We start from the raw sequence: 27,018 nt of genomic DNA on the forward strand, positions 1-27,018 counted from the left end.
TATGCCCTGGGTACCTAAGGTACACTGTACAGGGGCCAATAAGGTGATCCTATCCAAAGGGGTTATGTACCTAAAGTACATAGTATCAATTTAGAGAGAGAACAGCAGGGCTGTGGGTCTGATTAGCAGGCCCACAGCCACATCTAAGTCGAAAACCAGTAAAGCAAAAGCAAAAAGTGGGGGTGAACATAGAAAGCAGACCCTACTCTCCTACACAAGTGATCCCCAGACATGCGGTGGTACTGCGGTGGAGTGGCTGGAGGGGTCGCCTCTTCGGACGATTTGCAGCACCCACCTATCCGAATTGATGGTACGCCAGTGGAGCAGGTGATGGTGAACTCTGCCTCCCACTGCCTTGGAATGAGCCTGAAAGCTCGGACCAGGAAGGCTTTGAGGCAGATGCTGCGGGAGCAGATGTGGACTGACCGCCGCTCTGTTCCCCTGCACAGCCACGGCAAAATCCACATCCGCAACCACTTGAGGCTGGGTGTGCGGCCTGTGGCTGGACGGACGTGTGGGGGCGCCCCTTTCTTGGCCACGAAAGGGGCGAGAAGCAGAAGTTGCGGGCACGGGCCGAGAGGCCCAAGGAGTTGGCCGTAGCCCTGGAGTCCTTAAAGCACTCCAGCACACTATCAGCTTTATCGCCAAAAAGGCGGCGGCCATCGAAGGGCATGTCCATGACGGTGCTCTGGACATCCCCTGAAAAATTCGTGGACCTCAGCCAGGCGTTATGACGAATCGCCACAGTCGTCGCAATCGCCCTACCCAGGGAGTACCGTGCTGCATCCCGCCCCTCAGCAAGAGCCTGGGCGAGCCATGTCCTTGCCTCCTCCGGACACTGGGGCAGCACGTCCGCCACCGTATCCCACAAGGAGTGGGTTTAACGGTCCAAAAGGCACGCAGTATTAATGGACCGCAACCCCAAACTGAGGGAGGAAAACAGTTTCTTCCCAACCTGTTCCAACCTTTTGGATTCCCGATCCGGAGTGGACGGGAAGGCGGTCTGGGAGGTAGAGGCCTAGATAACCAGACTCTCAGGGGTCGGGTGTACCGACAGAAAGCTGGGGTCGCCCGGAACAGGGCGGTGGCACCGGGCCACGTTCCGATCCACAGGAGTGACTGCGGAGGGCTTGGACCAAGTGCCCATCAGAACGTCAGTGAGGGCCTCATTGAACTGCAGTAGAGGCTCCGAACAGCTTACTGGCGGTTTAAGCACCTCAGAGATGAGGTTAGTTCTCACGGCCACTGCAGGGAGCTCCAGATGAAGGGCCTCGGCAGCCCTGCGCAGCACCACAGAATAAGTTGCACCCTCTTCCATAGCCACGGAAGGAGGAGAGATGAAGCCAGTGTCAGGCGAAGTGTTGAGACCACTGGCATCCCCCAGCTCGTCTGCCCAGTCCTGACTTAACTGGCACTGCTGTGCCAGAGGGTTCTCAGACCCCTATCAGTCCTCCCCTTCATCCGTCTCCTGGTATACAGGTAGAAAGGACGGAACCGGGTGATAGATGAAATGCTCATCCATCGGCGCCGGAGATGGCGCCGGACGGCGCCGCTCCGACGCCGGACCCGGACCAGGGCTGAAACTAGGGACGATGTCATCTGAAGACGGCACCGAGGGCGGCACCATAGGGGTCGGATTTGGTGGAGGGGTCGAAGGTCAACTGGCGTCGAACGGGATCCAGGCCTGGATCCCACGGGGACCTGCGATGTCGGGACCGAAGTCGACGACAGTGCCAGGGCCAAAGCCGCCGGCTCGATAGGCCCCACAGTCAGACCTGCGGGGCCCAGAGGCGCGCCGGTAGGCCTCGACGGCAGAGCGAGATTCCTCATGGCCACGAGGAAGTCCCGAATCTCGCCCGCAGTCGCATTAGGCCCAGGGACCGGAGGGTATGGGGCCGGACGCAACTCCTGCAGCTCCGGCAGAGCCACCCGAACCCTCAGCCGAGTCGCGTGAGGGGAGTCAGAAGAGCGGTGTCGCTTCTTCGACTTCTTACTGTGCCTCGACTTACCTGAATGCGAGGACTTCGAACCCGACGAGCGGTGATGACTTCGGAGCTGGCAGTCGGGGCACGAATTGTCATCATGGTCGGCCCGAAGGCAGTAGAGACACCGACGGTGGGGGTCGGTAACCGACATTCATCGGTGACAGCTGTCACACGGCGTCTAAGTACTCCGACGACGTCATCCCGGCGATCACGACGCAGACGACGCCTACCGACGCGCAAGGGTACTGCTGACGAATAATCTTTCCGGAACCAGCCTGACGCCTGGGGATATTCTAAGGTAAGGAAACTAACTAACATGTTTCTTTCAGATAACAGCACTTTATCGCAGCCAAAGTTGCGATAAATATATCGGCCCATTCACAAGCTGGTGTTAACAGCCCATAACACCAGTTTACTCGCTATAGCAGCGGCAAAAAACATCGCCACAGATGACCCCACAGATGACCCCCGCAACTATCGCTAATGAGATGCAGAGTAGGCGTTCCCGTGCAAAAAGCCTTGACAACACAACTCCACAACATTCTCAACGACCAGCCACATCGGCGATAACATCCCAAAACAGGCAATAAGACGCGTTAGGAGCAGGAAATAAACACCTGCTCTGACCTGGTGCAAAGTCGGACGGCAGCCTGCACCACAAAAGGGAGCCCAGCCCAGAGCCACACCTGAAGAACAACAGATGCCATGGAGCCACTGAACATGCGGTCCGGACACCCAAGAGGGCCCCAACACCCACCGTCACCACCCCCAGGACCATCGCCCCCCCAGACCAACACTGAGGCTGCGCAGACAAAGACAGCGACCCTCCGAAAAGGCACCCACCTCACAGACCCAAGACCAGAGAATGTCATTGCCCACTACATGCTCAAAGCGACCCTCCAACCAACATCCACCTCTGACGGAGGAGTCACACAGCCAGTCTCTCACAACGGTCAACGGTCATGGATGACACCATCAGCTTGGTATCCCACTATCTATACTTCCCACACACTGCGCAGGAACAGCCGGAGACCAAGCAAGGCGCTTACGCTACAACTGGCTTCCCCCACGTGTCAGGGGGCAATTTACTGCACACATGTCCTACTAGTGGCCCCTGGCACACATGCCCGTAGCCAGTTCAACATGATATCTGCGTGTGTAACTATGGTCTTGTTGTATGCATGAGGACTCTGGGCCCTACGACATTACATTGTGCTGTGTACAGCGCACGCGGACATGTCACCGCAGTCAGCGGGTTAGAGCTTGGACATGTAGCTTTGCCGTCACCCACTCAATTCGTAAGGGGAGTGGACTGGGCCGTTGTCCGCAGAGCCAACGTGGGTGTGTGACTGATATGTGCGTGCCCCAGGGCGTGGTTCTGTACTGGGAATGTGCATCTGCATCTGTCTCTATGGCAGTGTGGGTCTCCTTTGTGGAGTGTAGGTTGGCCCTGAAGGGTATTAGACACCCACTTATGTGATCTAGTTCGCCTTCCATGGGTTTGGACCACACCCGCACCTGTTCGGCCACCTCCTTTTGGCGTTCTGACACCAGGCATCGGGGTGCCATGTGTGGGTCGGTGAAGTGTTGTGAGCCAGCCGTGCTTGCGGGTGCTTTATGTTGTGTGGTCTGTTGCAGGGGCTGGCTTCTCCTCTAAGTAGCTTGGCTGCCCTGGACCTGGTGGAGGGTTGCGTGGGATGTCCATAGGCTGTTGTAGTGCGTCGGTGGCGAGGGTGTGGTGGTCCTTTCCGGCATCACTGATGTGTGGTCTTCTGTGCTCTGTTGGAGGTGCTTTGTGTGCCTCTGCAATGTGAAGTGGAGATGCATGTTGACATTGTGTTGACATGTATGTTGGCGCATTGTTCTGGTTTACATGCAGTCTGTATGACAATGTACATTGTGACTGTTTTGGAGGTGCAGGGTTTAGATGCGGGACAGTGTACATTTGGACTACATGACGGATGTGAGGTTGTTTCACAGTTTTCAGCTCTGTCAGATGTAGTAGGCCTGTTTCTGCACGTGTGCGGAGCCAATTGTGTCCTCTGTTCTGCAGTGTCAGGGTTGCACATTGTACCACATTGTCGTCAATGTGGATGTGCTGTTATTGCTATGTGTGTGTGCTGCAGTGTGCCACGAGGTTGAGGGACATGACCCAGGGTCATTGTGGGTGTGCAGTGTGCTACACATCGTTGTACATGTGTGCCAATAGTGCCCATCTCCACACCGTCCCCCCAGTCCCTGGTCTTTACTCACCCTGTTGATGTTGTGTCAGGTCCTCCCGATCTGTGTCCGCACTCCCGACTCCTTGCACCGTCTCCACACTGTTGACTGTGGCCTCCGTTTCCTCCAGCACCTCCTGTGGCGCAGGACTCTCACCTTCTGTCGCCGTTGTTGCCTTCCTGTGCCTGGTTTAGATTTTCACATCATGCCAGCGCCTCTTGGCCTCCTCCATTGGCCTCCTCGACACTCCCACTGCATTCCCGGTGGTCTAATTGTGGGTCAGTTGATGGTTGTGTTCTGTCACCTCTGTGACACTCATCTGGTTTTGCTGCGGACTGCACTCCGTCTTCCTCTCCCTCTTCTCCTTGGCCTTCCCCGAGCCCGTTGTTCTTTGCTGGTGGTCTGTGGGGCTTGTGGGGTTCGCGTTGGCCTCTGCGCTCGGTCAGGGTGCATCCATGTTGCTACGCACTTTGGATTGTTTCTGGTATGTTGTTTTTGTAGCTTTTATAGTGCATTTTCCCGCCAGACACGTGGGATTTGCAGGCCTGCGGCTGTTTTTCACAGCTTTTTGTATCGCGATTGGCTTCATCGCAGCATTTTTTGCGTTCGTGTTTTGCATTTTTGCGGTGCGGCATAGGTTTTAACGCGCCCATTTGACGCGTTATCTGGTGACTATCGCATGGTACCGCCGTGTTGTGAATACTTGGTTAACACAGCGTAAATTCCCCGCGATAGACTGCGATGTTGAAGGTTGCGTTAAGTTACTTTTGCAATGGTTATCACACATTCTTGAGAATATACCCCTGGAGAGTGCAAAGTGACAGTCCCTTCCCACTACAAAATCCAAACAGTAGTGTTTTGCGAAAGTGTGAAGGCAGGACCAAGCCACCGCTTTGTAGATATCTGCCACAGGCACTCCTCTCACCTGTGCTTAAGTAGAAGACTTGGGCCTGTTAGAATGAGCACAACCTTCTGGAGGCTCCTTGTGTGCCGTGGCGCAGCAGATCTTGAAATACAAGATTATCCTTCTTGACGATGTTCTTTTGTGCACTACCTTGCCATTGATCTTGTCAACGTATCACACAAAGAGTTGATCATCCAGTCTGAACTTGTGTTCTGTTCACACAGAAACTGCCTGCTCTCTTGGTATCAAGGTGATGAAATCTTTCCTCCTCTTTATTTGGATGCTGAGGAGGACAAAATGGGGAAAAGGTAATGGATTGGCTAAGTAGAAGGGGGTAACCATGCGGGCAGGAAGGTGGCTCTGGTGCTTAACACCTTCTTGTCAGGGAAAATTCACTTACCCACCTTGCTGCCATGATCGTCATTAAATTGTTTCAAATGTCAGGAAAAATAAGGGGAACTGTGTAATACTTAAAATGGGGAAGGCATTAGAAAAGTAGGAACTAAACTGAGCTCCCATTGTGCCACAATAGAGGGAGTAGGGAGGCATTTACTGGTGAGACCTTTTAGGAATGGTTGGTTTGGTAGACATAGGAAATTAGATAATGCTGATAAAAAACATTTCACAGTAGCCACAGCATAGCCCTGGTGGGCCAGTGAGAGTGCAAAATGGTGAATGTCGGACAGGTGAGCCTGAAATGGATCGATGGCCTTGCCTAATTTAACAAATTTGGCCTATCTGCCGACTAAATAGTTTTGGTGGAGTGTCGTCTCGAAGACAAAATAATGTCCATTACTTCAGGGGCCAGAAGCAACTCAGGGAGCCCCACTCAATCTCCAGACATGTAGGTTGAGGCTCTGCTGGCTGGGGTGTAGAACCAGCCACTGTGACTGGTCGTTGAAGTCTACCCTGAGAGGGAGAGAGAGCAGAGTGCAGAAGCATAACTGAATGAGGGCTACATACCACACCCTTTGTGGCCATTCTGGGGCAATTAGGATTACTTGAACCGTGTCAAGACCAACCTTCCTCATTACAACAGGGGTCAAGGGTATGTGAGGGAACGTGTAAAGAAATAGAAAGTTACACTTCCAGTGACACGCGTCCACCAATGTTCCCTGCATCGGATACTGGACAGCACAATATTTCAGGCAGCGATCATTCTCTTGAGTGGCAAACAACTGTATTTGAGGCGTCCCCCACAGTTGGAAGATGTCCCGGACTACCTCTGGATGGAGACGCCATTTTTTGTCACTAAGATGACGCAGGATCAGACTGTCCACTCAAGCATTCAGTTCTCCGGCCAGGTGATTTGCCACTACGCGAATCTGATGGTCATGAGCCCAGGACCAGAGACGCAGAGCTTTTTGGTAGAGAATATTCGACTCCATTCCCCCCTGCTTTTGATTTACCACATTGTGGTCATATTGCCCATCAAGATTGGGACAGACTGACCATGAAGGGAAGGGAGGAAGGCTTTGAGAGCAAAATGTATCTCACATAATTCTAACAGAGTTATGGATAGAATCTGTTCTTCTGAAGACCAAAGGTCTCTGATCTCCAGTTGACAGTGGGGGCAATCAGTGATTACTGCTGCCACTTGAGGAAGACGGTGAAACAGCTTTCCCTGAGAAAGGTTGCTGTTCAAACGCCACCACTGTAGGTCTGCTGCACTGTCCCTAGAGATTTTGACGAAGATTAGGAGATCTCTGTTGGGTTTGCCCACTGCCAGCTGAGCCACCACTATAGGGCCCTCATGTGCCAACCTGCATGGGAGACCAACAGAATGCAGGAGGCTAACAGACCGAGCAGGCATAAGACTGTCAGCACTGGAATGATCCCTCCATTTTGAAACATTGGAATCAAAGCCTGAAAATCTTGAAGGCTCAACTCCATGTAGTGTCCAGTACTGTCTGTCAAGTATCCACTAACCTTAGGTCTACAAATGTGCAGGAGTGAAGATGACCCAGCCAATCTCCCCTGGAACCAGCCCCAACGCACTACCAGAACAACTACCACAAGTTTCTTGACCACCATTCCCAGGGAGAAAGGAGGAGGCCGGGAGTTCCACACCGGTCAGATATCACCACAACATGACAGAACAATCTTCCCTCAGAAGGCCCTTTTTGAATTCTTGGCTCACTATCTGGGAAGAGATGAAGAAAACCCATATTAATACTCCAAGAAATACCTTTACCAACCACCAACCAAATAACTGATATCTCTGTGTCAGACCTCTTTGATGATACGCTCACCAGCTATTATCTCAAGTAGTTACCATAGGCAAAAGAGGTTGACATCACTCATCTCTCAAAAGAAAGAAACTTTTATGCCAAAACAGGAAGAAAAAAGTAAGTGTCTCCTCCAAGGGGCAGTTTGGACGATATCAACGTAATCACTCCATAAGCAAAAACAAAGGAAAACATGAACAACAGAGTCCGTTACTGAATTCAAAGTTCAAAAGTAGTTCATCAGAGAACTGACCTTTAGTTGAACAAGCTCCAGGAATCCAGATGAAGGAATATACTAAACACAGGAGCAGGGAATCAAAAACTCACCAGAGTGCGTCACCTTCGAAACAAAATAACGTCCAGAGGTTAAATGCAGGTTAAAGTGAGAGGACTTCTGGCAACCTACAAAAGCTGTCTTTCCATTAAAGTGGAATTAGGGACAGTGTCATTAAAGTCAGCAACACATGATGCACTTCAGGAAGCTAGACAAAAGAAGGGGTCACAGCGCAGAGACAAACTCAGTGAAAGTAGGAACAACATGATATTTGGGATAGTAGGAAGAACAACTAGACCACTGCTTCTTAGAACAGATTACACGAGTCAACAAAGAACAAGGAGGCGAGGACAAAGAGAACCAAGAAACTCGAAGCCCAGCAAGGTGTCATGTCCCGGTGTGGTTACTATAGTACCTCACCACCCTTCCAACAAGGAAGTCCCACCTCCACTGTGTGGCCTCCTTCAAGCTTAACAAGAGATCGGCGTTAAATACAGAATAGAACACTGAAATACAGGTATGGAAACAAGGAGATAAAACTAAAATGCCAACACCCACATCCCCTATCATAGTGGGCATATATATAGAACCAATGCAAAAACAACAGTTGATGGACAGAATGCAGAACAATGTCATACATTCTCCCCAGTAAAGAGATCTGGGCCTAAATCCATTGTTTTTTTGCTCACCATGCCATTCCAGTTTGAACCCAACCATATGCAAATCAGTCTTGACCCTGTTCCTCATGGGAACAGTCCGGCCCGAACTGCCAAGCCAGGTCCTCCCTGGACTGGAAAAAAGCATCCTAGGGCCGGTTTCGGGGTTTCACCCGTCTTCAGCCAGGATAGCTTGAATCCAGTGGCATGGAGAGCATGGGACCCACGTCTGGGCATACCCGTCCCACTCGGGGTGACAAATGCAAAAACAACAGTTGATGGACAGAATGCAGATCAATGTGTCACATTCACCCCAGTATAGAGGTCAAGACTGATTTGCATATAGCTGTGTCTGAACTGGGGTGGCAAAGTGAGCTAAAGAACGATGATGGATTCAACCCAGATCTGTTAATGGGGGTGAGTGTCTGAAAAGTTACAGCGCTCCGTCCATCATCTCCTTGTGTTTGCTTTGTTCACCCTAAGTTGGCAGGGTATGCCCAGACGTGGGTTCCTTGCTCACTTTGCCACTGGATTCAAGCTAGCCTGGCATATGAGAGTTGTTAGCCCAAAACCGGTTCCAGGATGCTTGTTTCCTTTCCAGGGAAGACATGGCTTGGCAGTTCGGGCTGGACTGTTCGCATGAGGTACAGGGTCAAGAATGATTTGCATATAGCTGTGTCTGAACTGGGGTGGCAAAGTGAGCAAAAGATCAATGATGAATTCAACCCAGATCTGTGACTGGGGGTGAGTGAAAAGTTTCAGCGCTCTGTCCATCATCTCCTTGTGTTTGCCTTGCCAAAGAACCAGCAGGTAGAACCTCATGCCTCTATTGAAAACAAAAAACCAACAGTGCACAAGGCACAAAGTGCAACACTGCTCCTATGAAAAGGATGCGCTGAGAGGGTACTAGGTGAGATTTGGGCTTGCTGATTGAACAGCTCAGTTCGAACATCAAAGTGGTTGTCGCCTGCAAGTGACAAAACACCATCTCTAGAGAGCTTGTTTTGATGAGCCATTTGTCCGGGTAAAGGAATACAGGAACTCTCAACCATCTGAGATGGGCCACAACTACAGCCATCACATAAGTGAAGACTCAAGGGAGAAGTGAGGTCAATGGAAGGACAGCAAAATGGTAAGAATCGTACCTGACAGCAATGGAAAGATACTTCCTGTGTGACTCTAGGATAGGGAAGTGGAAGTACGCATCCTACAGGTCAAGAGGCAACACCCAGTCTCCTGCTTTCTGTGCAAGCAGAACCTGAGCAAGAGGCTGCCTTTTGAAAATTTTAATTTTGAAGAACCAGTTCAATACCCTGAGGTATCGCATTATACAAAGACCACTGTCCTTTTAAAGGATCAGAAATTACCAGGAGTAGCATCCCTGACCCCGTTCCTGCCCTAGAACCAACCCCACTGAACCCTTGCTATTGAAGAATATGCAAATGGCCTTGCGAGAGAGCAACTGGTTGGTGAGGGGTGGGAGGTGGTGTTTGCTGGAAAGGTCTGAAGTAAAGGTCCTCCATACCTGTGGAAAGTCCTTGGCCTGAGTGTGTATGGGTAATATGGGACTATGGCTGCTTCCCTGCAGTGTCTGGGGAAGATGGGAAGGGGTAAGCCGTGTCTGGGGAAGAGGAGATGGGGTAAGAGGAGGAAGGAAGATGAAGGGCACGCTGTCTTTCTTTGCTGCATCCACTATTTTGTTTTTAGATGGGGTTCGCTTGTTGTTGTTGCTGTTGTTGTTGATTTAGTTGACGTCCTCCAAAGGAAAAGCCTTATTTCCACTGGTTTCTTTTAATACTTCAAAATCTGGGTCGTAAACGGTTTGTCCATCACCTTCATCCACACTAGGATCTTCCACAGGATTTGTATCCCCAAAAGAGAGCCTTTGAGCCTCTCTCTTGGAATGATGTGGTATCAGTGGCATGGTCTCTAGATGGGTAGGAGCTATGGAGTTGGAGACAAAGGTTGCGGTGATGAGCTGCGGAACTGATGCCGTCGCCAGTGGAGTTGAATGCAGCGACATGTTATGTTCCGGCACAGAAGGTGAAGTACTCAGGACGAGCAGTGGAGGCAGTTTCATCCTCAGCATTGATCACGCTTGTGCTGGAGTCAGGTTCGGATTCGAGCAAGCCACTTGTGGTAACAAGAGAAATGGACTGGAGGGCACAGGTTGGTAGGGCATCTCTGAGATGAAGTCAAGGGCCTCTGCAACTTACTTCTAGAAGCTTGTCATAGAGATGTGTGCCTCTTCTTCTTGCGCTTCTTTCTTGAAGAAAATGAAGAGGTGTCAATGAAGACTTCAACCACTATCAGGACTTTTGACACTGACGGTGTTCATCTCACGCTCTAGCCATAAATATCTCACTCTCTCCTTTGAGTGCTTCAGGGTACATTATACGGCAGGATTCGCAGGGGTCATCATTGTCATGATGTCATGAGAGTCCATAATGGACATCTGACTTTCACAGTTTTGGCACGGCTTGAAATCAGATCGTTTGGACAGTGACATGTAGAAAGAAAACTGCACCAAAATATTTTTGAAAAACTGAAATCACAGAAGAAGATCGTGAGGAGAATTTAGAGCTCCATAACATAGCAATGGTGCAGAAAAAAGAAAACTAACATCAGCACGGCAGTAAGGGCACTATATAGCTCTAGTGACATCACAAGGTACTGAATGCTGTGCCAAAGTCGACACCCCCTACTGGCGTGAGAGAGCTATTGAAGAGTTTCCTGATACAGACTGGCACCTACGATATTCAGAAGGTGAGGAATTTGCAGGTAGAAGTATCCATCAAAAGTTGTAATTTCAAATTTTTTAACATTAATTGGTTAGCAGTGTGGCCTTTTGTGTTGAAACACCAGAGAGTGGCCTTTTAATCACCATATGCGACAAAACAAGTTACTTACCTTCTGTAACGCCTTATCTGGTAGAGACTAAGGGGCATATGCATCAACCAAACTAATACCGATTCCTTAATAGCGAAAAATAAGGAATCGCCATTAAGGAATCGGTAATTGGCATGCATCAACAGATTCGGTAAAATTTAGCGATTCCTTAAAAATCGCTAAATTTACCGATTCCTTAATAGCGGGGCACGCAAACGGCCCCACTAGCAAATAGCGAGTTCGGTAATACCGATTTGGCTAATAGCGAGTTCGGTAATACCGAATTAGCAATTACCGAATCGGTATTAGCGAAATCGCAAATTGCCGCGTCGCACCGGGAACAGGCTGATGACATCACCAACCAGGAAATACTGCTGCCCCACCCACATAGCCTCGACAGAGGAGCAGACAGGAGCTGGAAGGAAGGACAGGCTGTGCAGAGTGAGGCCACACAGATTCTGCCAGTCACAGCACACATCCATCATGTCGCAGGAAGTGCCATCCAGCGCTGAATCTGCACGCAAGCGCAAGAAGAAGTTCTCAGACAGGGAGCTGGAGTACCTCATCGAGGGAGTGGCCAGCAAACACGACCGCCTCTTTGGCAAGCTGTCCCTCAAGGTGCCTGAGACTGAGAAGCGGCGCATCTGGCAGCGCATCCGTGAGAGGATCAATGCGGTTGGCGTCACTAGCCGCAGCATCGACGATCTCAAAAAACGGTGGTATGACCTCCGGAAGCGCGCAAAAGAGAGGATTGCTGAGAGGCTCCGGGAGGCAAGAAGGACTGGAGGCGGAACAAGCACTGCACCATCCAACACAGCCCTGGAGGACCTTGTGGAAGGGACGATAGAGCGGGAAGCCGTCGTGGGGGTGATCCAGATGGACACGTCCGGCGCAGCCACAAGTGCCCAAGGTAAGATGCATGCCTGTGCCACACCCAGCATAGCGTAAATCCATACCCATGCCCCCAGCCCAATCTCACTGTGTCTGCAGCTCTGGCACAGACAGTTCCACACATGACACTACTGCATCTTGGGAGTTGTAGTCTAGTCAGCCCAGAGTGCAGGCACAGGCGTAAATCCTCACACAACACATATGTTGTACATGGCTGTAGACTGTTCATTTGTTGGACCACAGAGGGACATTGATGGGTACAACACTATGTAGGTGTAATCATCCCACTAATCATGCACTGTTTCACACACAGATGCATCACCTGGGGACTCTGACGACAGCGACCAGCTGATCATCTCTGAGACACCCGTGGAGTCAGACCAGGAGACTGTGCAGGATGCGCACGCACCGCCAACACCTGCCACCCCACCAGCACCACCTCCACCAGCGCCACAATCATCGGCACCAGCACCAGTGCCACAAGCCAAGGCACCTGCGCCACAAGCCAAGGCACCACCACCTGCGCCACAAGCAACGGCACCAGCAAGCCAGCCTGCAGCCAGTGCAGCCACAATACCGCAGAGGCACAGGCACCAAGTTGCGCCCTTGCAGGAGATGGCAACCCCCCCCCCCTCAATTGGCACCCACGCAGCGCACATCCACACCACCTGCTGCACCACATGGAGGCTCAAGACACGCACGGCGTCACAGGGCCCGTCGCAGTTCCGTCTCCTCAGCTGACCAGGATGTCCCAACAACCTCTGCAATTGAGGAGAGGATGCTGCGCACACAGAACCTGCAGGGAAGACATGTGGCTAGCATCAGCTGCAACATCGTGCGCCTAGCGAGGGAGATGCGCGCCATGACTGCAGCAGTCACCGACATGGGCTCCGCGGTCAGGGACATGGGCACGGCGGTCAGGGACCAGACCACTGCGGTTGCTGATGGCAATGCTCAGCTCAGGGAGGAGGTACGTGAGCTCACCCGTGCCATCAGGGAGGGCCATGAGTCCCAGAGGAGGAGTAACCGGCAGCTAATGTTGCGTTCTGCCGCCGCTACCAAGGCCATACAACGGCACAGCAACTGCACCGCTGTGTTGGCACGCCGCACAGTCTCCCTGCAGGTGGACCTTGGGCACTTCTGCGGTGATGTTGCCAAGTCACTGAGACACATCACCACTGCTGTGGAACAACTTCAGAGCAGCACATGCAGTGCTGCAGCATTGGGAGGGGATGACACCAGTGAGGCTGCCTCCAGTGTCAGCAGCGTGTCACTGGCAGAGGCCAGCACCAGGCGCCGAAGTTCGCGTGCCTCCACGGGGACAGGCCGTGGTGAGGGTATGGATGCACCTGAGCGGAGGCTTTGTGTACGTGGCAAGCGGCACTAGAAATTTGTACATGCTGCAGGTCCATGGTGGAGCAACCATGGCCATCCAATTATTCTGTTTGCACAGGCCTGACTTTAAGGAACCTTTTATTTACATTTATGCAATCGGAGCATGATTCACAATGCTAGTTCTGTTGCACAATCCTCAGTGCTACTGTGCATTAAACAGTTGCACCCAACACCAACTTGTAATGTCTCATTTTACCCAGGGTCAAAAATGATTTTGCGTTATGTCTGTCCGCCTCCTATGGCCCTCTGCTGTGTTTGGGATGTGTGCCGGTCGTCGTTGGGCGGGTGGTTGGTCAGCCTGGGGGTCGTCATCCCTGTCCACCTCCATGGGTATCCCCCTTCTGGTGGCAATGTTGTGCAGCATTGCACATACAGCAATTATTCGACAGCATGTGTCTGGTTGGTATAGCATTGCGCCGCCAGTCTTGTGGAGGATACGGAAGCGGCTCTTGAGAATCCCAAAAGTCCGCTCTATCACATTCCTCGTGCTGATGTGTGCAGCGTTGTAGCGATGTTCCTGCGGGGTTGCTGGATTTAGGTATGGGGTTAGTATGTATTCCCGCAGGGCGTAAGCGCTGTCACCTAGGAGATAGAAGCATAGACTTAGCATTGGTGATGTACATACATGTGTGGTGTTGGTGTGGGGAAGCGTAGTTCTACTTACCTAACAGGAGTCCCTCTCCAAATTCGCCATTGAGTAGTCGCCTGTGCATTCCACTGTTGCGGAAGATGTATGAGTCGTGTGTGCTCCCTGGGAATTGTGCCACTAGGTCCGTTATGATGTTGTTGGCATCGCACACAACCTGCACGTTGATCGAGTGGTATGACTTGCGGTTCCTGAAAAGGTACTCATTTGCTGACGGAGGGCATATGGGGATATGCGTGCAGTCGATGCATCCAATCACATGTGGAAATTGTGCCACCTGGTAGAATGCCTGTTTAGTGCGGTCCAACTGCTGTGGGGTTGTGGGGAAGCTGATGTGTCTGTGGAGCATTGTCAGCATGGCATCTAGGAATTTTTGGAAGAAGCGTGACAGTGCGCTTTGCGAAACACCTCCAGCAACCGCAATTACCCCCTGGAAACTCCCAGAGGCCAGTAGGTGCAGGCTGCATAGTACCTGAACGTGCGCAGGGATAGCATTTGTCCGGTGGGTCTGGTGCTGCAGTAATGGTTCCAGGTCTGCAATCAGGCGCATGATCATAGCGCGATTGAGGCGATATTTCTGGTACACCTCGTCCTCATTCTGGCCGAGCAGGGTTATGCGCAGTCTGAACACTCTCTCCTGTACCCTTCTCCTGCGCTGTCCTGCTGCATTGATCCGCATCCTCCTTGCAAGCACGTAGAGGGCAGCCATTTTGGGGGAGCCAACAGGGTCTCCTGGGCCAAATTTAAGTGTTTAGTGATTGCCTCAATCATTTGCACATGTAGGAATATTTTTTTTTTTTTTTTTTTTTTTGACTTTACCTCCAGGTTTTGATTCCCCTTATTTAGCTCTGGCAAAATAGCGATTTTTGGGATTTTCGGAATTAGCGAGTTTTCTTGCATTGGGGTGCGATTCTTTATTTGCTATTGGCAATTTCCGGGAGCTAATAGTGATTTCGGTAATTGCGGATTCGGTATTTAGCGATTCGGTAAATTAGCATTTTTGGTATTAGCGATTCGGTATGTTCGAGGTTATTTATTTAGCGATTCGTTATTTGCTCGGGTTTTGGGTTGATGCATTGGGATTGGGTATTTTTAACACAATACCGGGAGCTATTACCGAATCGGTATTTTACCGACTGGATTTTGGCTTGATGCATAAGGGTGTAAATCTAGCCACAGATTCCCTAATTTTGAATTTCCCCCAGCGTCAGACTAGATTGGGAATTCTTTTTTGTGAGTAGTACACCCTCTTCACCCGCTCCCTCTTCTGGGACCGGGGCTCTTGCCAGCGCCGTACGTCTCGCTCTTTCCCCGGGGTTCCCGAGGCTCCTAGACGCTCAAGGGAGCCCCGCTGGGACGCGAGGCAACTTCCTGCTACCGGCGAGGCCCCACCCCTGTCACAATCCAAGGTTGCCTGACTTCCTGGTCGTGGTGCACTCGGGCCGCAGCGGTGATTCCTTTGCAGCAATGCGGGATGGGCACCCGCTTACTCTAATAAGCACTTGGCATCAAAGCGGGGTGGGCACCTGCCAAAAATAGCATGAGAGCGGGGTGGGCACCCGCATAATTGAAGTATAAGCGGGGTGGGCACCCGCATGAAAATAAAATAATCGTGGCATCAAGCGGGGTGGGCACTCGCGAAATAAAGCAAAATGCGGGCTAGGCACCCTCCATTAAGGCATAAGGGGGGGAATCCCTCAGCGGTGATCGCAGCCCAGTGCTGCCAGGGGGAGACAGAACCACTCCCAAAATAAATAATCGCTCTTCATCAACTGGGCCCCTTCAGAGACAACACTCCTCAGCTATCACAAAGGTGATTCACAAAGTAAAGCCAAGCGCTCCTTCCTCCTGGGGGAAACACAACCAAAGCGCCCCTCAGATTCAGGAGCCACAGCTCCACAGCAACAGTCCAGGGGAGATTCAGTGGTATAGGCTACCTATATCCACATATATATACAGACACATATAAACCTATAAACCACTCCCATGGCAGGCCTTAACAATCCTGAAGGCAGAGTGCTTGGTTTTGTGTGAGAGGGTGCCCAAGCATGAGCTGAGCCCCTCTGCAGCTTTCGGAAATACTTCCTTATGGCTGTTCTGTGATACAGCCATACCATATACTCTTAAGTGCATTATAACCTTGCGGTAAATGCTAACTTTGGAATGGCTGCATCAAAACAAGACGTGTTTGGTGTCAAACGCTTTGGAATACTACACCCCCCCCCCCCGCGCCAGTTCTGACAGCGGGGGTAGCATTCCACCCTTCTAGAGGGAGAGACATGTTCACACTGGTCAACCCCGGTAGGACTTTCCTGAGCCCTGGCATCACAAAATGGATGCCTCTGCCACAGACACGGGTCTGGTCTCCTGCTGATGACCAAAACTCTGGCAGGGGAGGCCTGGACAATAGGTTTCCTGTCGAAGGGAGGTGTAACCACCTCCCCAGACAGGCAGATGTGTATTGGGGCTGGGCGGGAGCACTCTCTGGTGCGTTGAAGTCCTGCACTGGGGGCACACTAGGTGTCCCCGTGCATAGTCCAGTTCAAACCGGTTGCAGGGGCTACCTGCCCCTGCTCTGGTGCGAAACTGGACAAAGGAAATGGGTGTAACCACCCCTCTTTCCAAGCCATAGGTGGGGCCTTAGAGTTAGTCCATCCCCTAAACTTGGTATAAATATAGAAATCCAGTCCCTAGGACTTTAGATTACCCTGGACGAAACTCTGCAACATATATCCTGGACCTTCGACGTTCTATCCTGACTAGAAGACTGAAGAAATCTCCCTTGGGGTCAAGGAGTGACTCCCCTGCTTGGCAGGCACCAAAGACGCAAGTGACCAGCCTGCATCGCTGAAGCTCCCGCCGGACGCTGAAGTCTTTGCATCACCAGAGGTGGATTTCCAGACTTCCCCAAGGCTACCCTGAGTCCACAGCAAAGCTGAGGCCCGTGGCTATCGTGGGTGATGTGGAACCGTGACCCCTGGACACCGTGATCTTTTGCAGCAACAGCATCTTTCTTGTCCTCCTCGAAGTTGTGCTTTGGGCTCCGAGTAGCCCCAGCCTTGAGCACCTCCTACACCGAAGATTGCTGGCTTCCACTTCACGAGTGAACCGTGGGCCAGTTTCAAGTGCGACCGCTCGAGGCTCCTTTGCGATCACTAGCCCGCTGGCTAGCAGGACTCCACGAAGGCAACTCCTTTTCTACTTGGGCTTTCCTGGTTGCTCCAGACGTGCCCTGACTTACCCTCGCTGGGTGAGTCCCTCAGACCTTGCTGGTCTGCACCGCAGTCCTTTCTCTGAATTCCTGTGACTTGCCGTTGCCAAGGCTTGTTGGGTCCAATCTGGTCGCCGACACCGCAGCACTCGACAGACTTCGTGGGACAGCTCGAATCCGGCTCGTGGACTTTGTCGACGCCTCCTGAACCTCGTGGCTGAAGAGTCAAGACACCCATCAACTCACCTGAAGCACCCAACATCTGTGGGCATTGGTCCATCCTGCCCTCGGTCACTGGCTAGTGACCCAGACTCTGTCCCCTCTGCTTTCAGTTTCCTTCCATCCTAGATCCAGGCTTGGATATCTTCGGACACTTCACCTCTTCATGGCAGCAGCAGTTCTTTGCAGGCTTCCATTGCAATCGTCGACGCGACCCGACACCAAAAGACACCTGTGCACCCGGCTTCCCTGGGTGAGGTAACTCGAGTACTCCAGTGCTCCCGTGGGTGCTAGCCCTAGAACTTCTTAAGTCCAAAAGAGTTTGGTCCTGACTCGATTAGAAGTGTCCCTAATCTTTAAATTTCCAACCGCGACATTGCCCATAGAAGATAACGGGAACCCGCGGTTGTGTTCTCACACTGCATACAGTCCCCGTGGGTCCCCTGTGTCACTACCTTGGGTGGTTCCTTGGGGTCCCAGCGATCCTGCAGGCTCTGGCCTTGTGTCTAGTTCAGTCGTGGTTCTTATACCACTTTTTTGGTATATGGTTTGGTATGCCCCTAGGGCCCAAACATGTATTTGTGCAATTACTGATGATTGCTATCTTGTAACTTAAGTACTTCGAACTCCAGTCTCATAAAGAGACTAGAGAGGTGTGTGTTAACCTAAATACATAGGGGCAGATTTATGAGCCCCTTGCGCCACTTTTGCGTCACTTTTAACATGGGAAAAGTGACGCAAAAGTGGCGCAAGGGGCTCATAAATCTGCCCCATATATTTTAAATATATACCTGGTGTGGTTGTCCTTTCATTTGATCATCCAAGAGATTATAGACTGGTAAAACAAGCTGCTTTACATTCCTTCAAGACTTAGCCTAAAGGCTGCTCTCCATAGCTACCACTAGGATAGCTTTCAATAAAGGTTGTCTTTAACCAATTCACCATAAGGAGTTGTTTGGACTGATACAAGGTGCCCACTAGAACTAGTGAACAGCATACATCAGGCCACCTTCCCACACAGAAGATCCTCTCGAAGGGGCAACCTGATCAGAGGATCGATGGCCATGCTCAGTAGCTCAGGATTCCAGACTCTCTGTGCTTATTACGGAACCAAAAGGATGGACTGGGCCAGTCATTCTTGATCTTCTTCAGAACTGTTAGCAGGAGTGGGTTGGGCGGAAAGGCGTACTGGAGGCCTAAGCTCAACTCAAGAAGAAAAGCGTTTCTGAGTGAGATCCGGCTTGGCAACTGCAGCACGCCAAACAGCTAACATTGCACATTCTCGACATAGGTGAACAGATCTAACTAAGGCTTTCCCCAGTTTTGAAATAGGCCTTGTGCCACCTCCAGATGGGGATGCCATTTGTGATCTGCTAGGCAACAATAGCGGAGTTTCTCCGCTCTGACATTCAGGGAACCTGCCAGGTGTTGAACCACCAGGGAAATGACCTGCTGTTCCAGTCATGTCCAGAAATGCAGGGCTTATTGACAAAGGGTCCACAACCCCACCCAGCCTTGTTTGTTGCAGTACCAAATGATGGTGTTGTCCATGAAATACCTGTACTAGTCTTTCCTTGATGAAGGGTAGAAATGCTTTCAACGCCAGTCAGATTGCACAGAGCTCCAGCAGGTGGAGGCGGAGTCCGGATTCTGCCAGAGACCTGAATCCTCTGATCTCCACCTCTCCCAGATGGCTGCCACAGCCCAGGAGTGACACATCTACCACAACAGTAAAATCCGGTGGGGGGAAGTGAGATGGGTCTGCCTCTGACCCAATCACAGTTTGTTAGCCACCACTGCAGATCTTTCGCTGTTCCTTTTGAGACCTGGGCCATGTAAGAGAGGTTCTCCTGATGCTGTTTCCATTGAAACTTCAAGTCCCACGGCAAAGCCTACATATGGCATGAGTCACAAGTAGGATGCAGGAGGCCATGAGACCCACCAACCTCAGGGTCTGCCTCACCGAAATCCAGCCTAGAGGCTAAAACATTGGTATCATAGCCTGAATATCCTGGACTCACCGCTTGGAAGGATAAGCCTGAAATTGCACTGTGTCCAGAGCAGCTCTGATGAACAGGCGCGTCTGAGAGGGAGTCAGGTGTAAATTTGGCATGTTGCTAGTGAACCCCTGCGAGTGCAGAAGGCTCACAGTAGTCTGAGGGTGGAAGACGACTGCCTAGGGTGAGCCTATCTTCAATAGCCAGTCATCGAGATAAGGGAAGACTTGCACCCCTGATCTCCAGAGATGAGCAGCAATCACGGCCATCACCTTGGCGAACATCGAGGGGCGCTGATAAGGCCAAAGGGGAGCATGGTAAACTCAAGATGCTTGTGGTCTACTGTAAACCACATGCAGCGCCGATGGGCAGGCACAACTAGAATACACAAGCAGGAGTCCTACAGGTCAAACGCTTCCAACCAGTCTCCTGGATCCAGGGCAGGCAAGATCTGAGCCAGCGTCAGCATTCTTAATTTCTCCTTCTTGAGGAAGAAGTTGAGGTCCTGTAGATGTAGAATCGGAAGAAGGCTTTTGGCCTTTTTGGGGACCAGAAAGTAGCAGGAATAGCAACCACAGCTTACTTCTGGCCCTGTAACCCTCTCTATGGCTCCCTTGGCCAAGAGAGCTGTGACTTCCTCGCAGAGAAGGCACAGATGGTCCTCCGACACCCGGTCGTGAGATGTAGGTATAGAGGGAGGGATAGTCTCGAAGAGGAGGAAGTAGCCCCTTCAGACAATCTGCAAAACCCAGCTGTCTGATGTTATGGACTGTCAGTGGAGCAGGTGATGGTAAATCCTGCCACCAACTGGATGCGTACGGTGGTAAAGGTGCAGCTCTCTGTGTGGTAGTGTGAGTAGGATATGTTTCAAATGCAAAACTGTACAAAGAAACGCAGTTGTGGTTGGAATTGCAATTGCTACAGGTTTGTATTTGCCTTTAAAATAGTTTAAAATACATATAAATTACTTTTGATTACTTTCTGATTACTTTTTAGTTAATTGGGGAGATATGCCTGGATATCACACCGTGGGTCTTACAAAACACAGGTAAGTACAACAGTTTTTAGCTTGAAGATAATTACTTTGGTTTCTCATACAAAAGTCAGTTCAACAGAACATTTTTGTGCAAAAATCATAGCATTGGTTCCCATTGAGGAAAAGAGCGTTAACGGTTTACAGGTAAGTAAATGAGCTGTAAGTATGGCTTTTGAGGTTTAGGGCCAAGGTTCCCCAAGGTCCAGGTAGGCACTTAAACCACCAGAGGTACTAGGGCGGCTGGATGCAGAGTGCCCGGGCCCAATGTTAGCCAATAGGGATAGAGGGCCTTGGGTCAGGAGCTGCTTACGATCAGCCCACTCAGATCTGGAAGCAAAGCTCCTGGGGTTACCATCAGCACTGCAGGGACCAACAATAAGCACAGGAGCTGCACCACCAGCGGAACGAAGGCGGCCAGATGCAGAGTGCCAGGGAGATGTTGGGAGCCTTGTGATTTGCAATGGAAGTTTTCGGTTTAAAGAAAAGGTTATAGGCTCGGGCAAGGAGGATTCCTGAAGGCGACCACTGGCAGGAAAGGTGAGTTGGGTTCTTGGGGGATGCCTGGACACCGTTGGTTGGGCCACCCAAGGTCATGAGGCATTGGTGCAGTGGTGTCTTAAGGCGTCAGGTCTTCTTACCAGATACAGTCGCAGTCGGAGGTACTCTTCAGGTTGAGGCTACAGGCTTCGGTCTGAAGCTCGAAGTAGATTGGAGATCACCAGACCCGAGGTCGGGATCGCTGAGGAGACCTCCTCGTGCTGTTGGGCCACTCGAACTCTGGCCGTTGATGTCAGGTGCAGAGTGGTGCAAAACCGCTGAGCCGCCTAGGTCCAAGTCCTGTGTTGGAGTGTTTGTTGATCATATCCGGTGCTCATGGAAGTCTTTCAGATGATCGCAGGGCAGGTCCTCTGGGTTCTGGATCGCTGCTGGACACACCAGGTTTTCTGCTGTAGGCAGGTTGGAGTTGGGACAGGCCAGTAGGGCTGGGGCCAAAGCAGTTGTCCTCTTCTTCCTGGGTCAGCACAGCTCTTGGTCCTTCTTTTTCCTTCCTTGAATCTGAGGAGGTACGGTTCAGGGTCGCCCTAATACTAAATTTAGGGGCGTTAATGGGGTGTGCAGGTTGGGACCAATACTCCCCCTATTATATTACCCTCCAGTGGGAGAGGGGCATGAGCCTCTCTCTAATTGGCTAGGTGGCCTCATCTTCAAGATGGAGAGGACTGAGATGGGTCCTTCACCTAGCCTCCCCCACCTGAGGGGTGGGGTTGGCAAAGGTGGGCACATCTCTACTCCTAACTTGGTTTTCCTGGCGATTCTCTCACCCAAAGTAGGGGTCAGAACCGGTGGTTGCCAGTTGCTGGGGGCAGCAAAAGGCAGGGACAGGTTAAAAAGGCGGCAGGCCTTTGAAGCTTTCCCTTGTGGACCCAGCCCATCCTGGTGGAGAAGGCATGACACCTCTGCCCAGGATGGGCTTTGTTTCTGGACCCAAAGAGGGGAGGCTCTTTACCCAGGGGTCCAGAAACCTGTCCTGTGGTGGCAAATTGTGGGCAGCCATTCAGGAACCACACCAGTGCTGGTCATCTTTCAGGGGGCGTCTCTAACATGCACTCTTAGTGCATTTTGCACTAAATCCCACACTGCCATCAGTATGGGATTAGTGTGCTGAGAAGTTTGCTACCAAACTTCCCAGGTTTCAGTAAAGCATTTATGGTGCTGTGGAGTTAGTAATGACCATATACTCTTTATAGCTTTACAGCATTTACAATGTCTAAGAATGGACTTAGACACTGTAGGGGCACAGTGCTCCTGTGGACTAGGGCACAATGCTCGAGCGGTGACTTACCTAGGCCCCAGGCAGTGGGTTGCCATGGCAGTGTGTGTGTGTTGAGGTACAGGTTCTCTAAGGGTGGCCCAATAGGTGCTGCAGCTCTTAGAGGCCTTCCCTGGTCACAGTGCCCTTGGTAACCATGGTACATTCTACAAGGGGCTTATCTGTGGCCAGAAATGTGCCAACTGTGAGTACAAAGGTACAGTTTTGGGGAAAGAACACAGGCCCTGGGAACCTGATTTGCAGGGACCAGGGCACGTCAAGTCGAAATGCAAAAAATGGGGGGTAACCATGCAAAAAGGAGCACTTTCCTACACAACCCCCTCCCTGCAAATGAAAGAAAGATGATGGGACTAACCTTTTTCCAAGAGAGTCTTCATTGTGTAAGTGGAAAAATCTTGAAAGGCCAACTGCGTTGGCATGGCCAGTCCCAGGTCTATGTTCCACTGGAAAGTCCATTCCCTGTAGGGTGATGGACCACCTACAAAATGTGGGGTTTTCTCCTTTAATCTGCATTAGCCATCTGAGAGGTCTGTGGTCAGTTTGAACTAGGAAGTGAGTACCAAACAAGTATGGTCTCGGCTTCTTCAGGGACGATACCACCCACACAATCCCACTCCAAAGCCATTAGCCTTCTGCTTATGAAAGCAACAGGTTGGTCTTGGCCATCATCATTGGTCTGAGATAGGATCACTCCTATCCCTAACTTAAAGGCATCAGTCTGCATAGTGAACTACTTGGAGTAATCTGTAGCCTTGAGAATAGGTGATGAGCAAATTGTCTCTTTTAAGGTGCCGAAAGCATTTTGCCAGCTGATTGTCCAGTTCACTTTCTTAGTCATCTTGTTGGAGGTGAGTTCTATGAGGTGTGTCACAATGGACCCATACCCCTTCACAAACCTCTGGTAGTTTCCAGTCAAGCCAAGGAATGCCATGTCTTGGGTCTGGGTGGTTGAAGCTTTTCAATCCAGGATTGTCAGGATTGTGGGCTATAGGGGCTGAACTTAGTCTCCACCTACAAGGTGGTTTAAGCATACAACAGTTCCCTGCCCTTCCTGGCACTTCGATGCCTTGATAGTTAGGCCTGGAGTATGCAGGGCCTGTAAAACATTCCCCAGATGGACCAGGTGATCCTACCAGGAAGAGCTAAACACAACAATATCATCAAGATAAGTTGCAATAAAGCCTTCCAACCCAGCAAGGACTTGATTCACCAACCTTTGAAAGGTGGCAGGGGCATTCTTTAGACCAAAGGGCATCACAGTAAACTAGACGTGCACATCATGTGTGGAGAATGCTGTCTTTTCTTTTGCTCCAGGGGACATTCCAGTCTGCCAGTACACTCCAGTTAAGTCAAAGGTACTGATACATTTGGCAGCCCCTAACTTACCTATGAATTCATCAATTCTGGGGATTGGGTGTGCATCTGTCTTGGTGACAGTATTGTCGCGTCTGTAGTCTACACAAAATATAATTTCTCTCTTTCCACCCTGTGGATGCGGTATGGAGACTAGGACCAGTAGGCTGGCCCAGGAACTCTCAGAAGGTTCAATGACCCCAAACTCCAGCATCTTGCTGACCTCAGCCTCGATGCTTTCCTTAACATGGTCATACTGGCGACAGATTTAGGTTTTGACAGGCAACCTGTCCCCAGTGTCCACATCATGGGTACACCAGTAGGTCTGACCAGGGGTTAAGGAGAAGAGCTGTGCATACTGTTGCAGAACCTGTCTGCAATCATCCTGCTATTGGGCAGAGAGGTGTCTGAATAGGCAACTCCACCCACTGACCCATCTTGGGGGCTGTACAAGAGGAGGTCAGGGAGAGGTTCACTCTCTGTCTTCTGATCCTCATTAGTAACTATCAACATGGTCACATCAGCATGTCACAGACAAGTTTCAGGCGGTTCAGATCTATTTCCCTTCTGGGGGATCTGCTAGTTCCCAGGTCTACCAAGTAGGTGACCTCATTCTTCTTTTCTAGGATAGGGTAAGGGCTACTCCATTTGTCTTGGAGAGCCCTTGGTGCCACAGGCTCCAATACCCACACCTATTGCCCTGATTGGAACTCCACCGTTGCATCTTTTTAGTCATACCAGAGCTTCTGGAGCTCTTGGCTGGCTTCAAGATTTTTAGATGCTTTCTTCATGTGCTCTGCCATGCTGGAAAGAAGGCCTAGTACATAGTCCACAACATCTTGCTTCGGTACGTGATAGTGTTTCTCCCATTCTTTCCTCACAAGAGAGAGTGGCCCCCTTATGGGGTGGCCAAACAAATGTTCAAAGAGGGAAAACCCTAATCCCTTTGGAGGCACCTCTCTGTAGGCAAAAACCTGGCAGGGTAACAGAACATCCCACCTCCTTTTGAGTTTTTCAGGGAGTCCCATTATCATTATCACAGACTTTTAAGTGGAACATAGACCTGGGAGTAACCATGCCAACGCAGATGGAACTCTCCAGATATTTCCACTTAGAAAGTGAAGACTCACTGGACAAGGTTAGTCTTGTCTCCTTTTGTTTGGAGGGTGGGGGGGTTGTGTAGGAAAGTAGGATCTGCTTTCATGGTTACCCCCACTTTTTGCTGGTTTCATTCTGTTTCTGACTGGGATCCTGCTAATCAGGACCCCAGTCACTGTGCTCCCTTCCTAAATTGGACTATGGTAAGTACTTTGGTACCTTCCTAATTGGCTACTGGTGTACCCTTCTAAGTCCCTAGTATATGGTAGTGAGGTACCCAGGGCATAGGTACACCAGGAGTCTCCCATGGGCTGCAGCATGTATTGTGCCACCCATGAGAGACTACTCAAACTGTGATTACAGGCCTGTCATTGCAGCCTGTGTGTGTTGGTGCAAGCCCCCCTTACAACAGACGTAAGTTTCCTTATATCTGAGGTCACTGCACTTAAAAACCTATAAGTCACCCCTAAGGCAGGCCTTTTAATCCTAAAGGCAGGGATCTTGGTTATAAGTGCCAGTGTAACCTGCATGAGCAGGACACCCCCTACAAACTCAGGAATAGATTCTCCAGGCTTTGTAGGTGCGGTCAGCCATTTATACATATAGTGGACATCAAGTCAATTACGACATGTCTAAATATATATTGGCTACACCGTAACTGGACATGTTTGGTATTACACATGTTGAAATCCTATCACAACACCGATTCCAGTGATGTATGTAGGATCCCATGTACCGGGAGGCTCCTCTAGGGAGCCCCCCTGTATTCCCGGTACCAGCCTTTCAGGGTCTAACCGCAAGCTAGTGCTGCTGCCAAACACAGACACTATGCTGCCCTCCTGCTGCTGAGTCTCTTGAGCATGGTACTTGAGGAGGGGAAGGTAGAACAATAGGTTTCCTGTTACAGAGAGGTGTCACAACCTTCCAGACAGGACTGAAGAGTATTGGGCTGGGCCAGGGGCGCTGGCCAGCACAACCAGACTGCTTTGAAGGGCACATTTGGTGCCCTCCTTGCATACTCCAGTTGAAACCAGTTCAGGGAGCCACTGGCTTCCGCTCTGGCGCAAACCTGGACAAAGGACATGGGAGTATCCTTTCCTCTGTCCAGCCCCTCCCCTGAATCTTCCCAACCCTTTCCTTAGGGTACTTAAGGGCTTACCTGAGGGTGGCTCTTCATATTCATTGTAGGACAAGATTCAGATCCGAAACCACTTCATCTTCGACCGTCTGGGCACTTTGGACTTCGCTTTGGGAACCGAGACTGCATCTGGAAGACTCCTGCTGCTCCTGGTGTCAACGTCGTGCCAGTCTTCTGAATCGTCTCTGCTCCATCCAGGTTCTTCTCCAGGCCTGTGGGCATCAAAGTCACCCGAAGTAAAATCCCTTGGAGTGAAGGAGTCACTCCCATGCATCTGCAGGCACCGCAAGGAGGCTGACCGGTCTGCTGCTCCTGAACCACCACGGACTCTGAAAGGCTCAGCAACACAGGTGGTGATTCTGCAACTCCCTCGAGGCCTAGACTGTCTTTTCAGCAATGTTGAAGCCAGTATCCATCGTCAAAACCACTGGAGCAGTAACCCTCAGTTTCGGAGTAGTAAAGTCTAACTTTACTACTCCTAAACTGAGAAAAATCCTTACTTTAAGACTTACAGTATTCACAGAAGGCATTTAGGAGTCCTAATGTTACGAGTCCTAACTTTACTACTCCTAAACTGAGAAAATTCCTAACTTTAAGACTTTCGGTATTCACAGAAGGCATTTAGGAGTCCTAAAGTTAGGACTCCGAACTTCTGTGAATACCGAAATGAGTAATTGCCTTCTGTGAATACCAAAATGAGTAAGTGCCTTCTGTGAATAACAAAAGGGTAGTAAGTTTAGGATTTGGTCTTAAGTTAGTTCTGTGAATCGGGCCCCTAGTGTCTTTAGTGAGTACCCTACAAATTCCACCCAGGACTGACTCTGGGATTTTGAGACCCCCTGAATTTAATTCTGTAATCCTCAGTTGTGATTCCAAATCCCTCAAACAGGGTACCCTTTAAGAGTTCATAAGACTCAGCTTCTGCCCCAGTAAGGGTCAGGAATCTGTCCCTGCACTCACCAGTCAACAGTTCCCAGTGAGTCTTCCTCACTTGCCTGGCTACACAAACCCTCTCACAGGCTGTGAACCATTTGGTGATATCATCAC

At 50.7% G+C, this 27,018-nt stretch overlaps 1 protein-coding gene across 1 annotated transcript in view; it reads right to left on the bottom strand.

Moving 5' to 3' along the window:
- SYCP2 (synaptonemal complex protein 2) overlaps positions 1-27,018 on the bottom strand; it is a 4,998,961-nt gene that overhangs the window by 2,024,975 nt on the left and 2,946,968 nt on the right. The window lies entirely within an intron of this gene.

Source organism: Triturus cristatus, chromosome 7 (assembly GCF_964204655.1).
Source record: "Triturus cristatus chromosome 7, aTriCri1.1, whole genome shotgun sequence".
In the NCBI taxonomy this organism is placed as follows: domain Eukaryota; kingdom Metazoa; phylum Chordata; class Amphibia; order Caudata; family Salamandridae; genus Triturus; species Triturus cristatus.